General features: G+C 49.3%; 5 non-coding genes and 1 pseudogene across 5 annotated transcripts; all 6 read left to right on the top strand.

Annotated features, from left to right (window-relative positions):
* Positions 1–1044: 1044 nt before the first annotated feature.
* On the top strand, positions 1045–1163 carry LOC126213792 (5S ribosomal RNA). Its single transcript, XR_007541439.1, has one exon. It is a non-coding gene; the product is annotated as a 5S ribosomal RNA (ribosomal RNA).
* Positions 1164–2343: 1180 nt separating this feature from the next.
* LOC126213791 (5S ribosomal RNA) lies at positions 2344–2462 on the top strand. The gene has a single exon (XR_007541438.1). It is a non-coding gene; the product is annotated as a 5S ribosomal RNA (ribosomal RNA).
* A 1180-nt stretch (positions 2463–3642) lies between these two features.
* On the top strand, positions 3643–3762 carry LOC126214025 (5S ribosomal RNA; annotated as a pseudogene).
* Positions 3763–11356: 7594 nt separating this feature from the next.
* LOC126213790 (5S ribosomal RNA) lies at positions 11357–11475 on the top strand. The gene has a single exon (XR_007541437.1). It is a non-coding gene; the product is annotated as a 5S ribosomal RNA (ribosomal RNA).
* Positions 11476–12652: 1177 nt separating this feature from the next.
* On the top strand, positions 12653–12771 carry LOC126213789 (5S ribosomal RNA). The gene has a single exon (XR_007541436.1). It is a non-coding gene; the product is annotated as a 5S ribosomal RNA (ribosomal RNA).
* A 1176-nt stretch (positions 12772–13947) lies between these two features.
* LOC126213932 (5S ribosomal RNA) lies at positions 13948–14066 on the top strand. The gene has a single exon (XR_007541566.1). It is a non-coding gene; the product is annotated as a 5S ribosomal RNA (ribosomal RNA).
* The last annotated feature ends 691 nt before the right edge of the window (positions 14067–14757 follow it).

Here is a 14757-nt window from a genome sequence, read left to right as displayed (position 1 = left end):
TAAAAAATAAATTAAAAAAAGAAAAAAAGGTGCTGTGGGCTCCCCTTCCTTTTTTTTCCTTTTTATGTCGCTACTCCTGCCAGCCCTCTTGCCATACTACCCTTCTGTTGTGACAAAGACGTTTCCTTAAGCATTTTAAACTACTGTAATGGTGCGAAAACAAAAATAAAATAAAATAAAATAAATATGAGCCAATAAAAATGGTACTTTTGGCTCCCCTGCATTTTTGCTTTTTAAGTCGCTATCCTGCCAGCAGTCGTTTCATACTACCTTTCTGTCATGACAAAGATGCTTTCTTAAGCATTTTAAACTAATGCAACGGTACGATAATGCGGTAATTAACTCAGTTTGAGGGAGAATGTGCTAACGAAGTTTGCCGGGAAGTCTTTGAAAACGATAAAACAGCACGAATCTGCCCTGAAATGCGTCAGCGCCTATTGTTGTGCTGCACCGTAAAGTTCCAAATTTGATTTGTAATCATAAATTTTTTCTTTAGTCGCGTCGTCTAGTCCCGCAGACGTTTGTCGTGCTTGCGCCGTCATATGGACCACGACCCGAGCGGCAGCGAGCGGCAGTCGAGCAAAGTCGGGCCAAGTCGGGACGGGGACAGGGATAGGAAAGGTGCGAATGCACTGCCAACTACGCAAACACCCGGTGTGAGGCGAGGAAGCTCACATCGCTACCAGTGGCGCCCTCCAGCACGACACTGCCACACCCCGCACAGACCATACGCCGGTCGGCCGCGCGCCAGCCCCCCGCTGGACACCAGGGACAAGATGCGCCTTCCGCGTGTGTCGAAGGTTGCACGCGACAAGCGAATGACAGGAGGTGCAACGAGCAGCTGCGCGTCTCACACACGCGACGGCGCGCCCGCCAATTCGGCAATCGTTCTGCTGGGACGTCGGGCGCGCACTCCGCGCCGTCCTCGAGGAACTCGCTGTTGCGGAAGGAGGTGCTTTCGTCAAATGCGGCCGAAAACTAACATTTTGTGTGTTGGGAGGAGAGCCGAATGCGAATTCTGCCGTGCGCCTACAGTATATGTGCGCCAACGGCCATACCATGTTAAATACACCGGTTCTCGTCCGATCACCGAAGTTAAGCAACATCGGGCCCGGTTAGTACTTGGATGGGTGACCGCCTGGGAACATCGGGTGCTGTTGGCTCTCCCTTCTTTTTTTTCCTTTTTATGTCGCTACTCCTGCCAGCCCTCTCGCCATACTACCCTTCTGTTAAAAAAAAATAAAAAAAGGAAAAAAAAACAAAAAAAACAAAAAACAAAAAAATGAAAAAATAAATAAATAAAAAATAAATTAAAAAAAGAAAAAAAGGTGCTGTGGGCTCCCCTTCCTTTTTTTTCCTTTTTATGTCGCTACTCCTGCCAGCCCTCTTGCCATACTACCCTTCTGTTGTGACAAAGACGTTTCCTTAAGCATTTTAAACTACTGTAATGGTGCGAAAACAAAAATAAAATAAAATAAAATAAATATGAGCCAATAAAAATGGTACTTTTGGCTCCCCTGCATTTTTGCTTTTTAAGTCGCTATCCTGCCAGCAGTCGTTTCATACTACCTTTCTGTCATGACAAAGATGCTTTCTTAAGCATTTTAAACTAATGCAACGGTACGATAATGCGGTAATTAACTCAGTTTGAGGGAGAATGTGCTAACGAAGTTTGCCGGGAAGTCTTTGAAAACGATAAAACAGCACGAATCTGCCCTGAAATGCGTCAGCGCCTATTGTTGTGCTGCACCGTAAAGTTCCAAATTTGATTTGTAATCATAAATTTTTTCTTTAGTCGCGTCGTCTAGTCCCGCAGACGTTTGTCGTGCTTGCGCCGTCATATGGACCACGACCCGAGCGGCAGCGAGCGGCAGTCGAGCAAAGTCGGGCCAAGTCGGGACGGGGACAGGGATAGGAAAGGTGCGAATGCACTGCCAACTACGCAAACACCCGGTGTGAGGCGAGGAAGCTCACATCGCTACCAGTGGCGCCCTCCAGCACGACACTGCCACACCCCGCACAGACCATACGCCGGTCGGCCGCGCGCCAGCCCCCCGCTGGACACCAGGGACAAGATGCGCCTTCCGCGTGTGTCGAAGGTTGCACGCGACAAGCGAATGACAGGAGGTGCAACGAGCAGCTGCGCGTCTCACACACGCGACGGCGCGCCCGCCAATTCGGCAATCGTTCTGCTGGGACGTCGGGCGCGCACTCCGCGCCGTCCTCGAGGAACTCGCTGTTGCGGAAGGAGGTGCTTTCGTCAAATGCGGCCGAAAACTAACATTTTGTGTGTTGGGAGGAGAGCCGAATGCGAATTCTGCCGTGCGCCTACAGTATATGTGCGCCAACGGCCATACCATGTTAAATACACCGGTTCTCGTCCGATCACCGAAGTTAAGCAACATCGGGCCCGGTTAGTACTTGGATGGGTGACCGCCTGGGAACATCGGGTGCTGTTGGCTCTCCCTTCTTTTTTTTCCTTTTTATGTCGCTACTCCTGCCAGCCCTCTCGCCATACTACCCTTCTGTTAAAAAAAAATAAAAAAAGGAAAAAAAAACAAAAAAAGCAAAAAACAAAAAAATGAATAAATAAATAAATAAAAAATAAATTAAAAAAAGAAAAAAAGGTGCTGTGGGCTCCCCTTCCTTTTTTTTCCTTTTTATGTCGCTACTCCTGCCAGCCCTCTTGCCATACTACCCTTCTGTTGTGACAAAGACGTTTCCTTAAGCATTTTAAACTACTGTAATGGTGCGAAAACAAAAATAAAATAAAATAAAATAAATATGAGCCAATAAAAATGGTACTTTTGGCTCCCCTGCATTTTTGCTTTTTAAGTCGCTATCCTGCCAGCAGTCGTTTCATACTACCTTTCTGTCATGACAAAGATGCTTTCTTAAGCATTTTAAACTAATGCAACGGTACGATAATGCGGTAATTAACTCAGTTTGAGGGAGAATGTGCTAACGAAGTTTGCCGGGAAGTCTTTGAAAACGATAAAACAGCACGAATCTGCCCTGAAATGCGTCAGCGCCTATTGTTGTGCTGCACCGTAAAGTTCCAAATTTGATTTGTAATCATAAATTTTTTCTTTAGTCGCGTCGTCTAGTCCCGCAGACGTTTGTCGTGCTTGCGCCGTCATATGGACCACGACCCGAGCGGCAGCGAGCGGCAGTCGAGCAAAGTCGGGCCAAGTCGGGACGGGGACAGGGATAGGAAAGGTGCGAATGCACTGCCAACTACGCAAACACCCGGTGTGAGGCGAGGAAGCTCACATCGCTACCAGTGGCGCCCTCCAGCACGACACTGCCACACCCCGCACAGACCATACGCCGGTCGGCCGCGCGCCAGCCCCCCGCTGGACACCAGGGACAAGATGCGCCTTCCGCGTGTGTCGAAGGTTGCACGCGACAAGCGAATGACAGGAGGTGCAACGAGCAGCTGCGCGTCTCACACACGCGACGGCGCGCCCGCCAATTCGGCAATCGTTCTGCTGGGACGTCGGGCGCGCACTCCGCGCCGTCCTCGAGGAACTCGCTGTTGCGGAAGGAGGTGCTTTCGTCAAATGCGGCCGAAAACTAACATTTTGTGTGTTGGGAGGAGAGCCGAATGCGAATTCTGCCGTGCGCCTACAGTATATGTGCGCCAACGGCCATACCATGTTAAATACACCGGTTCTCGTCCGATCACCGAAGTTAAGCAACATCGGGCCCGGTTAGTACTTGGCTGGCTGCCCGCCTGGCAACACCTCGGTGCTCTGCGCTCCGCCGGCCCGTGGTGTTTACGTTCAGCGCGCCGCAGCGTGTGGTGTTCGCGAGGCGACTTGCTTGCTTTGCTGATTTTTCACGGTACGTACTGACAACGATGGAAAGTGAAGATCGGAACAACAATATTCAGTGCGAATTTAGCCGATCTGTCCCTCGTCCGACCGCTTTCGAAATTCATCATTGGATCCTTAATGATTTGAAAATCCCGGCTAGTGACATTTTCGGACTCCAATTGGACACTTTTTTAAATTCCGTCTTTTTGAAGTTAAGTAGTTCGGAACTCTGTGATACGGTTGTTAATGTCAATGATGGTGTGCGGCAATTTAAGCACGATAATCAAACCTTGAGTGACGTTAAAGTGACGAACGCGGGTTATGGCATACGGACTGTCAGGGTATTCAATCTGCCTTTTGAAGTAAAAAACGACGCCATTTCGCGATGTCTCGGCCCTTACGGCACTGTGCTTTCCGTTGTTAAAGAAAAATGGTCTGCCGCGTACCCCATACAATGTGAAAATGGGGTGCGAAGTGTACGAATGATTGTGCGAAAGCATGTGCCATCATTTGTTTACATGGCCGGGCACCGTGCCTTTATTACGTACAGTGGGCAACCGCAAACGTGTTCTTTTTGTAATCGGCCGGATCACTTTCGCCAAAATTGCCCGCGGCGTAAGGGGCCTTTGCAACTGCCGCTGGGCGAACACGGAAGCGAACCCATGAGTTGGGCGGCGGTCGCTTTAGGCGCCCCCCCACAGGCAGCTCGCCGTGTCGACCTTCCAGCAGATATGGCCGCGTCCGTTGCTACTGTTACGGTGCCAATGCTAACCGATAGTGATTCCGTCATGTTAAACGCGGTAGCCCTACCGGAGACAGACGCGCGTGCAACAACCCCCGTCACGGGACCAGAACCCGCCCCGGTAGTTGCCCCCACAGTGACCATTGACTCAGTCCCGGAACTGGTCACCGACGAGACGCTCGCCCCCACAGCCGGTTCCAGTGTTGTGGCGGTCGATCAGTTTGTCACTTTAGCGGACATAGATAGAACAGTTTTCGTCCTCCCACAACAGGTGTCGGGAGTTTCGAATGTGGTCACGGCAGGCCGTGCACACGTGGACCGTGCCCCCTCTCTCGAAAGACGAGAATCGTCTTCTTCTGTTAGTGCGTCGGTTCGGTCGCGCAGTGACCCCGAACACGATGGGCGTGACAGAAGTAGGAGTTCATCGACCGATTCCCGACGGTCGTCCGCGAGGAGAGAGCGTAGTCCGTCGCCTGTCGGGAGACCGCTATCTCAAGGGAAGCCCAAACGGCAGCGGCGTAAGGGGGGGCAGCGCGATGGCGCGGCAGTTCGGCCCGGCGCGGCCGCTCACGTGACCCGATCAGCTGTAGGCGCGAGAGCGGACGGCAGCGGTGCTGGCGGCGGCCAGGCTGCGGGCTCGGAAGCGCACAGGGCCGAAGTGGTCCGGCATCTGCAAACTGTTATCCATCAATCGGACGCGATACCTGCCAGTGAATCGGTTCCACAACCTGCCGTGACAGAACCGCCTCAGGTTACGAGTGTGCGCCCTGTCACACAGGACGCTGTAGCAACACAACGCAGTAGAGACTTACCCACGATGTCTGTCGCGGGGGCGTCACCACCTGTTACCCGACTGGGGGCGTGGGGTGATGAGCCGCCCGATGATTAATTTACAACTACTTCCAGTGTGGCATTCCGTCTTTTAAGCACGCCGACGACAACCCATGCTGAGTCGTTTTTGTATTTGTATTTTACCGTTTTATCTTGTGAGTGTTTTTATTGTTTTATCTGTGTTTTCCTGGTTTTCTTCTTTTATGGTTGCTGGTAATCAGTTTACGGTACTAACGGTCAACGTTAATAAAATGCGTAGCCATCACAAAGCGATAGCACTGTATAATTTTTTAACTGAAAGCTGTTGTCAGGTAGCTTTTTTACAAGAGGTGACCACTGAAGCATTATCTTTTATCCGCGATTTTCACGAGTTCACTGCGTACGATAATATCATCGCGGATGACAGCACAGGCACTGCTATTTTAGTCCGATCGGACATCGAAGTGCAAAATATCGAATGCTTACCAAATGGGCGGGTCATAGTTTGTGAAATTAATGGTTACGCGTTTGTTAATGTTTACGCGCACTCTGGCAACAAACCTGCGCGGAATAATTTTTATGCTACCGAACTGTGCCAGGTTTTATATCAGAATAGAGATAATTTTATTCTCGGGGGTGATTTTAATGGTGTAATTGACGATCGCGATCAGGAACCACGGCCAAACCGGTGTGAGGAACTGAAGACGTTGGTTACTGGTTTACAGCTGCGAGACACGTGGCGGGTTCTCAACCCCCACCGTACAGCCTTTACGTATTTTTACGCTACCGGACATAGTCGTTTAGACAGGATTTACGTCTCGCCGCAGCTTGCACATACCGTTGTCGCTGCCGATGTGCAGCCGGTGATTTTTTCCGACCATTGTAGTTACATTTGTCAGCTCAATTTAGGTTTGTGCCCACGTTCGTCAGTTAAAAATATGTGGAAATTGAATTGCAGCATTTTAAATGATCCCTCTTTTAAAACGAGTTTTTTAAATATGTGGCACAACCTTGTGCAGAGCCGACCGGTCGGTTCCACCGCTATTTACTGGTGGACCGCGGTGGCCAAACCGGCGGTCAGAAAATTTTTAATTGATTTTAGTTGCGAAGCGGCACGGTGGCGCCGGGCCACGGCCGACTTCTACCGCCAGTGTTTGCGCGAGCTCGCGCAGCGCGTTACTGCGCAGCCGGAACTGTTGCCCACCCTGCGCGAATTTAAAGCAAAGTTGCTGCGGGATTTGCGGCAGAAATGTGAGGGGCCAGTGAGGCGGAGCCAGCCCGTGGGCGCCGTGGTCGGCGAGACAGTCTCTGCGTACCACCTCCGTAGGGAGAGGTGCCGCCGCGCAAAACTACGGCTCAACACGTGGACGCTCGCCGCCGGGATCAGAACCACGGACCACCAGGCGATTCAGGCGGAATTATATCAGTATTTCAAATCACTTTTTACCGACACTGCTGTCGATGCCGCCGCAATCAATGATCTTTTAAGTCACGTGCCGCATATTTTAACGCGACGAGATAGACTCAATCTTAATGCGGTTTATACCGCGGATGACGTAGAGGATGCCGTTAAAGGCAGTCAGACAGGGAAATCCCCCGGGAAAGACGGCATCCCAGCGGAGTTTTATCTGACATTTTTTGACTCTTTTAGTGAACTTTTAACGGAAATAGCTAATGACATCCGAAACGGCGCGGAAATCCCAGTGGACTTTGAAGAAGGACGTATCGTCCTCATTCCGAAATCGACTGCGACGCCGAGTTTAGAAACTGTACGCCCTATTACCCTTCTCAACTCGGATTATAAGATAATGGCCAGGTGCGTTGCTAATAGACTTAAGCAAGTTATGGGAAAAGTTTTAGATGCATCGCAGTCGTGCGCTGTTCGAGATCGAAATATTTTTGACGCCGTTTTAGCCTACAGGGACTGCATAGGCCACACGAAAAGCAGCAGGCTTCGCAATGCGGGAATTTTATTGGTCGATTTTCAAACTGCGTTCGATCGTGTAAGCCACTTTTATCTTCGCAGATTGATGACTCGCATGGGTTTCGGGACGAAGTTCACGGCCATGATAAGCAATATCTTAAGCAGTGCCACGTCGCGCGTTATCGTAAACGGTATCGCCGGCGACAAGATCCATATCAGCCGCTCAGTCCGACAGGGTTGCCCCCTATCTATGGCGCTGTTCGCGATCGCCTTGGACCCGCTCCTCCGTACCATTGGCCGCACTTCTCGAGGGATTCGCGTGGGAGACGACCGGCTTGTGTGTCGCGCTTATGCCGATGACTTGGGCGTCTTCATCGAACGGGCAGACGACATCGACCGCCTCTATGGCGTTCTGCAGCAATACGAACGGGCGACAGGCGCCGTAGTAAATCCGCGTAAGACGGTTCTCCTCCCGTTGACGGAGCGCATGCGTACTGAATACCGGCATTGGTACTGCGTGAAACGCCAGTCTAAGGTGCTCGGCGTGACACTGTCAGACAACTTACAACAGATGCAAGCTCTCAATTGGCGGTCCACTCTTTATAAAGTGCGCGCCGTGGTTAAAATTCATGCGCCGCGCAACTTGGCACTGTCGGACAAAGTTGCGCTTATTAATACCACCATTCTGGCAAGGGCGTGGTACCTGGCGCAAATCTTGCCGGTACCGAAGCAAATCGCACGGTCCATACGGCATGCATTTTATTGGTTTTTGTGGAAAGGCGATATTTTTAAGGTCGCTATGGCCACATGTACCCTGAAACCTTCGGAAGGCGGTCTCGGACTTGTCGATTTTAACGCCAAATGTGAGGCACTCTTTTATAAACGGACCAATGTTTTACTTGGCAAAGGTTTGGGCAGCCCTACGGCAGTTCTCTTTCATCAACACCGGCCGCGTTCCGTCACCGCCCCGGTCTACGTCGCCGGCATCCCCTTCTCCATCTCCCACGTGCGCCGTTACTACATCACGCACAGCTACGTAAGTCTCCACGACGTGCGAGGCCATGCGGTCGGAGATATTGCGGATGTCATCCGAGGACGACCACCGCCCAATAAGTGGGAGCTACGTCTGCCGCAGCACGATTGGAGCGCCGTGTGGAGGAACATCAGTTCCCGCGTCATACCAGCTGACGTGAGGGCCACGTGGTACAGGGTGGTCAACCGCACTGTTGCCACCAACTGCAAGCTCCACTCCATCAACCTCATCCGGTTCAGCCAGTGCGAGGCCTGCGGAGTACCGGACGACATCGAGCACCGCTTCGAGTGCTCCAGGTTCCGGGACATCTGGTACTGTGCGAGGGACATGATTCGACTCATAAATAGAGTGACAGTCAGGCAGGTTCCTGTGACGGACGCGATAGTGCCACAGTGGAAGCCTTACCCGTCCACAAAGCGGAATGCCACCATCTGGATATATGGACACACAATTCATGCCATCTTTAGTCTCAAAATTACCGATACTGTGACCTTTCTCACCAATTTATGGACTTTCCACAATGAAGAACGCGCCAGTAGGACCTATTCAGCGACGTTCGCTAATTTTTTGCATGTGGCTTTGTCCCATGCATTTCACTCGGTCGTGACCCCTCCTTAAAAGTGACTTATATCAATGTGTATGTAATTATACACCCTTTCCTGATTATGTGATATATGGGAACGAACACTGCAAGAGAAATTGTTGGACAAGTTTTTTGTATTTGGGATCACCTTGACCGTCATCTTGCTGACGAACTGTGACAGTTTTTTGTTTTTCCGATCTACGGACAGTGTTCACTACCTTATAAGTGTCACGTCGGAAGTTTTGTTTCTATTTATCTTTGTGTTACAATTTTTTGTCTGAAATTGTCGTTTCGCTACCAGTGTTGTGTGTGACGCCAATGCCCTGCCATTTTGGTTGTTTGTTCTCTGCATGGTTTTCGTGTTTTGGTGCTACTCTCGAAAATCATCTTTTGTTTTTTATGTTGTTCGTTACCGCCTGTGGAAGTGTGGCGGTTCGTTTCTTTTACTACTTCCGTTTCATTTAGGGCATACGTCTCCATTATTTCTTTTTTCTTCACCGCCAGTACCGCGGGGAAGCGGATCTGTTACCTTTCCTTCCATACGTTATTAGAGGGACCTCCCGGGCCTTACTCTTTCTTGACAGAGGTTTGTGACTGGTTCTTTTGTTGCGAAGTCATTCATCTTCGTTTTCTTTCTCCCACATTTGGTCGGTATAATTCTTGCCGCCGCTTTACGGAAGAACTTTACCGTTTGGCTTTCTTTACGAATATTTTCATTGTTTTCAACGTTGTTTAAGTCTTGCCCTCCCCTTCGATGACAGTGCCGCTCCTACGTCACCGGACGAGGACCCCTTCCCGTTCCATCTGGCGCACACCATCTGCGACCGGCGAGAAGGAGCATATCTTCAGCCCCTCTTCGTTCTTCGTTCTTCATTCTGCACTACCAACAGCATGTATTTATAGCTGAGAAGCTCGCCGAAGAAGGCGTATTGTGGAGAGCGAAAAGGCCGGGCTATAAGGGGAGTTGGGAGGCCCGTATAAAACAAAAAAAAAAAAAAATAAAAAAAAAAAAAATAAAAAAAAAATAAAAAAAAAAAAAAAAAAAAAAAAGGTGCTGTTGGCTCTCCCTTCTTTTTTTTTCCTTTTTATGTCGCTACTCCTGCCAGCCCTCTCGCCATACTACCCTTCCGTTAAAAAAAAATAAAAAATAAAAAAAACAAAAAAAGCAAAAAACAAAAAAATGAAAAAATAAATAAATAAAAAATAAATTAAAAAAAGAAAAAAGGTGCTGTTGGCTCACCTTCCTTTTTTTTCCTTTTTATGTCGCTACTCCTGCCAGCCCTCTTGCCATACTACCCTTCTGTTGTGACAAAGACGTTTCCTTAAGCATTTTAAACTACTGTAATGGTGCGAAAACAAAAATAAAATAAAATAAAATAAATATGAGCCAATAAAAATGGTACTTTTGGCTCCCCTGCATTTTTGCTTTTTAAGTCGCTATCCTGCCAGCAGTCGTTTCATACTACCTTTCTGTCATGACAAAGATGCTTTCTTAAGCATTTTAAACTAATGCAACGGTACGATAATGCGGTAATTAACTCAGTTTGAGGGAGAATGTGCTAACGAAGTTTGCCGGGAAGTCTTTGAAAACGATAAAACAGCACGAATCTGCCCTGAAATGCGTCAGCGCCTATTGTTGTGCTGCACCGTAAAGTTCCAAATTTGATTTGTAATCATAAATTTTTTCTTTAGTCGCGTCGTCTAGTCCCGCAGACGTTTGTCGTGCTTGCGCCGTCATATGGACCACGACCCGAGCGGCAGCGAGCGGCAGTCGAGCAAAGTCGGGCCAAGTCGGGACGGGGACAGGGATAGGAAAGGTGCGAATGCACTGCCAACTACGCAAACACCCGGTGTGAGGCGAGGAAGCTCACATCGCTACCAGTGGCGCCCTCCAGCACGACACTGCCACACCCCGCACAGACCATACGCCGGTCGGCCGCGCGCCAGCCCCCCGCTGGACACCAGGGACAAGATGCGCCTTCCGCGTGTGTCGAAGGTTGCACGCGACAAGCGAATGACAGGAGGTGCAACGAGCAGCTGCGCGTCTCACACACGCGACGGCGCGCCCGCCAATTCGGCAATCGTTCTGCTGGGACGTCGGGCGCGCACTCCGCGCCGTCCTCGAGGAACTCGCTGTTGGCCGGCCGTGGTGGTCTAGCGGTTCTGGCGCTGCAGTCCGGAACCGCGGGACTGCTACGGTCGCAGGTTCGAATCCTGCCTCGGGCATGGGTGTGTGTGATGTCCTTAGGTTAGTTAGGTTTAAGTAGTTCTAAGTTCTAGGGGACTTATGACCTAAGATGTTGAGTCCCATAGTGCTCAGAGCCAGCCATTTGAACTCGCTGTTGCGGAAGGAGGTGCTTTCGTCAAATGCGGCCGAAAACTAACATTTTGTGTGTTGGGAGGAGAGCCGAATGCGAATTCTGCCGTGCGCCTACAGTATATGTGCGCCAACGGCCATACCATGTTAAATACACCGGTTCTCGTCCGATCACCGAAGTTAAGCAACATCGGGCCCGGTTAGTACTTGGATGGGTGACCGCCTGGGAACATCGGGTGCTGTTGGCTCTCCCTTCTTTTTTTTTCCTTTTTATGTCGCTACTCCTGCCAGCCCTCTCGCCATACTACCCTTCCGTTAAAAAAAAATAAAAAATAAAAAAAACAAAAAAAGCAAAAAACAAAAAAATGAAAAAATAAATAAATAAAAAATAAATTAAAAAAAGAAAAAAGGTGCTGTTGGCTCACCTTCCTTTTTTTTCCTTTTTATGTCGCTACTCCTGCCAGCCCTCTTGCCATACTACCCTTCTGTTGTGACAAAGACGTTTCCTTAAGCATTTTAAACTACTGTAATGGTGCGAAAACAAAAATAAAATAAAATAAAATAAATATGAGCCAATAAAAATGGTACTTTTGGCTCCCCTGCATTTTTGCTTTTTAAGTCGCTATCCTGCCAGCAGTCGTTTCATACTACCTTTCTGTCATGACAAAGATGCTTTCTTAAGCATTTTAAACTAATGCAACGGTACGATAATGCGGTAATTAACTCAGTTTGAGGGAGAATGTGCTAACGAAGTTTGCCGGGAAGTCTTTGAAAACGATAAAACAGCACGAATCTGCCCTGAAATGCGTCAGCGCCTATTGTTGTGCTGCACCGTAAAGTTCCAAATTTGATTTGTAATCATAAATTTTTTCTTTAGTCGCGTCGTCTAGTCCCGCAGACGTTTGTCGTGCTTGCGCCGTCATATGGACCACGACCCGAGCGGCAGCGAGCGGCAGTCGAGCAAAGTCGGGCCAAGTCGGGACGGGGACAGGGATAGGAAAGGTGCGAATGCACTGCCAACTACGCAAACACCCGGTGTGAGGCGAGGAAGCTCACATCGCTACCAGTGGCGCCCTCCAGCACGACACTGCCACACCCCGCACAGACCATACGCCGGTCGGCCGCGCGCCAGCCCCCCGCTGGACACCAGGGACAAGATGCGCCTTCCGCGTGTGTCGAAGGTTGCACGCGACAAGCGAATGACAGGAGGTGCAACGAGCAGCTGCGCGTCTCACACACGCGACGGCGCGCCCGCCAATTCGGCAATCGTTCTGCTGGGACGTCGGGCGCGCACTCCGCGCCGTCCTCGAGGAACTCGCTGTTGCGGAAGGAGGTGCTTTCGTCAAATGCGGCCGAAAACTAACATTTTGTGTGTTGGGAGGAGAGCCGAATGCGAATTCTGCCGTGCGCCTACAGTATATGTGCGCCAACGGCCATACCATGTTAAATACACCGGTTCTCGTCCGATCACCGAAGTTAAGCAACATCGGGCCCGGTTAGTACTTGGATGGGTGACCGCCTGGGAACATCGGGTGCTGTTGGCTCTCCCTTCTTTTTTTTTCCTTTTTATGTCGCTACTCCTGCCAGCCCTCTCGCCATACTACCCTTCCGTTAAAAAAAAATAAAAAATAAAAAAAACAAAAAAAGCAAAAAACAAAAAAATGAAAAATAAATAAATAAAAAATAAATTAAAAAAAGAAAAAAGGTGCTGTTGGCTCACCTTCCTTTTTTTTCCTTTTTATGTCGCTACTCCTGCCAGCCCTCTTGCCATACTACCCTTCTGTTGTGACAAAGACGTTTCCTTAAGCATTTTAAACTACTGTAATGGTGCGAAAACAAAAATAAAATAAAATAAAATAAATATGAGCCAATAAAAATGGTACTTTTGGCTCCCCTGCATTTTTGCTTTTTAAGTCGCTATCCTGCCAGCAGTCGTTTCATACTACCTTTCTGTCATGACAAAGATGCTTTCTTAAGCATTTTAAACTAATGCAACGGTACGATAATGCGGTAATTAACTCAGTTTGAGGGAGAATGTGCTAACGAAGTTTGCCGGGAAGTCTTTGAAAACGATAAAACAGCACGAATCTGCCCTGAAATGCGTCAGCGCCTATTGTTGTGCTGCACCGTAAAGTTCCAAATTTGACTTGTAATCATAAATTTTTTCTTTAGTCGCGTCGTCTAGTCCCGCAGACGTTTGTCGTGCTTGCGCCGTCATATGGACCACGACCCGAGCGGCAGCGAGCGGCAGTCGAGCAAAGTCGGGCCAAGTCGGGACGGGGACAGGGATAGGAAAGGTGCGAATGCACTGCCAACTACGCAAACACCCGGTGTGAGGCGAGGAAGCTCACATCGCTACCAGTGGCGCCCTCCAGCACGACACTGCCACACCCCGCACAGACCATACGCCGGTCGGCCGCGCGCCAGCCCCCCGCTGGACACCAGGGACAAGATGCGCCTTCCGCGTGTGTCGAAGGTTGCACGCGACAAGCGAATGACAGGAGGTGCAACGAGCAGCTGCGCGTCTCACACACGCGACGGCGCGCCCGCCAATTCGGCAATCGTTCTGCTGGGACGTCGGGCGCGCACTCCGCGCCGTCCTCGAGGAACTCGCTGTTGCGGAAGGAGGTGCTTTCGTCAAATGCGGCCGAAAACTAACATTTTGTGTGTTGGGAGGAGAGCCGAATGCGAATTCTGCCGTGCGCCTACAGTATATGTGCGCCAACGGCCATACCATGTTAAATACACCGGTTCTCGTCCGATCACCGAAGTTAAGCAACATCGGGCCCGGTTAGTACTTTGATGGGTGACCGCCTGGGAACATCGGGTGCTGTTGGCTCTCCCTTCTTTTTTTTTCCTTTTTATGTCGCTACGCCTGCCAGCCCTCTCGCCATACTACCCTTCCGTTAAAAAAAAATAAAAAATAAAAAAAACAAAAAAAGCAAAAAACAAAAAAATGAAAAATAAATAAATAAAAAATAAATTAAAAAAAGAAAAAAGGTGCTGTTGGCTCACCTTCCTTTTTTTTCCTTTTTATGTCGCTACTCCTGCCAGCCCTCTTGCCATACTACCCTTCTGTTGTGACAAAGACGTTTCCTTAAGCATTTTAAACTACTGTAATGGTGCGAAAACAAAAATAAAATAAAATAAAATAAATATGAGCCAATAAAAATGGTACTTTTGGCTCCCCTGCATTTTTGCTTTTTAAGTCGCTATCCTGCCAGCAGTCGTTTCATACTACCTTTCTGTCATGACAAAGATGCTTTCTTAAGCATTTTAAACTAATGCAACGGTACGATAATGCGGTAATTAACTCAGTTTGAGGGAGAATGTGCTAACGAAGTTTGCCGGGAAGTCTTTGAAAACGATAAAACAGCACGAATCTGCCCTGAAATGCGTCAGCGCCTATTGTTGTGCTGCACCGTAAAGTTCCAAATTTGATTTGTAATCATAAATTTTTTCTTTAGTCGCGTCGTCTAGTCCCGCAGACGTTTGTCGTGCTTGCGCCGTCATATGGACCACGACCCGAG

The sequence above is a fragment of the Schistocerca nitens genome, chromosome 11 (genome assembly GCF_023898315.1).
Source record: "Schistocerca nitens isolate TAMUIC-IGC-003100 chromosome 11, iqSchNite1.1, whole genome shotgun sequence".
NCBI classification, from domain to species: Eukaryota; Metazoa; Arthropoda; class Insecta; order Orthoptera; family Acrididae; genus Schistocerca; species Schistocerca nitens.
This window is presented reverse-complemented; position numbering and strand designations above follow the sequence as displayed.